The sequence below is a fragment of the Halichoerus grypus genome, chromosome 6, assembly GCF_964656455.1.
Source record: "Halichoerus grypus chromosome 6, mHalGry1.hap1.1, whole genome shotgun sequence".
Lineage (NCBI taxonomy): Eukaryota > Metazoa > Chordata > Mammalia > Carnivora > Phocidae > Halichoerus > Halichoerus grypus.
In genome coordinates this window covers 59,426,224-59,429,255 of record NC_135717.1, presented here as the reverse complement: position 1 = coordinate 59,429,255, position 3,032 = coordinate 59,426,224, and the positions used below count along the sequence as shown (strand labels likewise).

At 39.7% G+C, this 3,032-nt stretch overlaps 1 non-coding gene across 1 annotated transcript; it reads right to left on the bottom strand.

Annotated features, from left to right (window-relative positions):
• Window positions 1-2,375: 2,375 nt before the first annotated feature.
• On the bottom strand, window positions 2,376-2,473 carry LOC118540823 (U6 spliceosomal RNA). The gene has a single exon (XR_004919820.1). It is a non-coding gene; the product is annotated as a U6 spliceosomal RNA (small nuclear RNA).
• Window positions 2,474-3,032: the final 559 nt, after the last annotated feature.

The following is a 3,032-nucleotide window of genomic DNA, read 5'->3' as shown; positions in this document are numbered from 1 at the left end:
AATGCAAATTCTCACACTCCACATGAGACCCCAAGAGTTAGAATCTCAGGGATGGGACTCAGGAATCTGTTTTAACAAAGCCCTCCAGGTAATTTTTATGCATTCTAAAATTTGAAAAACTCTGCATGAACCCTCTCAAGTCCAATATCTTGAGTATGGATATGAAATATAATATTAAATTCAAAGAATTGCAACATGACCTCCTCTGTCATTTTAACTCTATTTTATGATCTAATCTGATTCACACTTTACAGATCAAGCCATCCATCCTTCTGTATACAGTTAGAGTTCTTAATCCACCTAGTGCTATTGACATGACATGAATATAGGAAAGAAGAGAGTGTGTAAGGTAGATGATGAGCTTAGGCTCAGATCTGTTAAATGGGAGAGCTCTAGCATGGTTAGTTAGGAATCAGTTGGAGGTAGGGGGCCCTAAGCTGGGATGTAGTCAGTTCTGGGGAGACAGATCTGGGAACCATCAGCCCACACTAGTTGAAGCTGTGATTACAGACACAATCGTCTATGGGGAAACTGGAGAGCAAGATGAGAAAAAAGATGAAAGACAACTGAGTAGGGAACATCAATATTTGAGAAGTGGGCCAAGAGAGAGGAGACTGTGAACATCTGAGAAGAAATGATAACAGATGTAGGTGAAAGAGAAGAGAGTGCTATTCTGGAACTCAAGAGTTTCAATGAAGGGTTGAATTGCAGTGTTGAAAATCAGAGAAAGATCAAGTGGATTGAGAACTGAAAATAGAAATTTGGAGGTCACTGTTGGTAAGTTTTGACAGAAAGTGAAAGTAGAAAACCTTGTGAGAGGTTGAGAATTTAGTGAGACATAAGGCTGTGGAGACAGGTCTCCAGCAGGGTCTCAGGGACTTCGGTGTCTAAGGGAAGAAGGTGGACAGAGTGTTAGTTTGAGAAGGAGTAGGATGAAGAGAAAGATATTTTTTTTAATGAAGAAAGCTTTAAAATGTTTGTAGTATGAACAGAAGACAGAGGAGAGGGATACATTAAAGGCACAAGAAACAGAAATTTATCTGATAAGGTGAAATTTTTTGAGACTCATGACACTTACAGCAATTTTTTTTTTTTTTTTTTTTTTTGGTGGTAGACCCATAAGAAATGTTTGCTAGATACGTTTACAAATGAATGAAATAATTATTGGAATACAGTACATCCCAAAGTGAAGAAGGACAGCCCTCCATTGAGAAAGGTTCAAGTTCCCTTCCGGAGGTACTTACCTCTCCCGCCATAGCCCACCGCTGCCCCCTTACTACTCCATGTCCAGGAACCCCTCACTGTTCCCAAAACGCATCACACCCTCACTGTCTCTTTGCACAATGACTCAATGGTTTTGTATCAGGTTTTTCCTCTGCCTGAAGTGTCCTTTCACCTACTCATCTTTCGAGAGTCCTCTCTAGTATCAGCTTCACCGTGAAGCCTCTTTTCTGTGAACTGGAATTCATTGCTGCCTCCTAAGGGCCATTAAAGTCTTGTGTTCTTAGGTCTTGTGGACACTTCCCAAACTGTCTGCCATCACCTCGTATGCCTATGTGAATTTCCCTCGTTAGACTGGAAACAGGCTTTGTACCTGCCTCTAACCAGCTCCTTGGATAGCGCTTGGCACATAATAGGCATCAGAGACTGATGACCAAATGAATGAGTGAAAGAAAATTGAATATTGGCTTTCTAAAACTATACATTTTTTAAGTTTTTTTTTTAAAGATTTATTTATTTGAGAGAGAAAGAGCACAAGCAGGAGGGGCAGAGGGGGAGGGAGAGAGACTCTCAAGCAGACTCTGAACTGAACATAGAACTAACACGGGGCTCCATCTCGTGACCCAAGATCACAACTTGAGCCGCAACCAAGAGTCATTTGCTTAACCAATGGCACCACTCAGGCGCCCCCAAAACTTTTTTTAAAAGAAGCTCAGTAAAAATCAGCCTATTGGTTCATCCCAGGAAATATAGAGGCACTTTTGAAGACATTGAAACATCAAAGCCTAGAGCAATCAGAATTATGGTGACTGTCAAAGTTATAAAAGGTTTTCATCAGGCCTGCCTAACATGAGCACATGGACAGAGCAAAACTACTGTCCTACAACTCTCAGAAACAGAAATGTGTGACACAGATAGAACACAGATAGAACAATTGGAATTTTTATAAATATATTTACTAACCAAAAGATCTTGAAGGGTGCTGGGTTTCTCCTCAGTTCTAAAGAATGACCTTGGTCAGTCATGGAAAGTCCATTATTCTTTCCAGTGGTTGGTTTATGAAAAGTCAGGCAACAGAATTCTGGTCAATGAGGCATGAGGGAAGTGTCTTAGGAGCTCTCATGAAAGAGTTTTTCTCATTCTTTTTCTTTTTTCTTAGTATAGAGCACTTCATGAATTTGCATGTCATTCTTGCACAGGACCCATGCTTCTCTGTTTCATTCCAGTTTTAGTATATGTGCTACTGAAGCAAACCCTAGTTTTTCTCATTCCTAACAGGGATTCAAGAAAAGGGCTTCTTTTCTTATATTCTTTGAACATGAATCAAGATGTGATGCCTGGAGCTATTGTAGCTATACTGTGACCAGGAGGTGACAAGTCTGAGGAGAGAAGCCAAAGCAGTGAGGATGGCAGAAGAGAAAGGTAGAAAGATCAGGGTCCCTGGTGGCTGTGTTGAGCCACTGAATTAACCAACCCTCCAAGGGCCCTACCGTTAGACTTCTTTTTTTTTTTTAACTTCTTTTTTTTATATGAAACAACAAATAAAGTTCTTAGCATTATGTAAGCCAGTTGAATTTTATTCTCAACAACCTTCATCTGGATGTATTCTGAGAGATGCTACTGATCACCAAATTTAAGGACCAGCTTTTCTAGCATTAGAGGTTACTTTAACTTCATACTTTACTGTGACTTCTCAGGCTGCTGTTAAAACATACTGTAAATCTGCTACTGATTTTTAAAAATGAAGATATCCAGACAAGCAATTGTATGAAGTGCAAACTTCTTTATACAGTATGGGTTTATTTTTATAA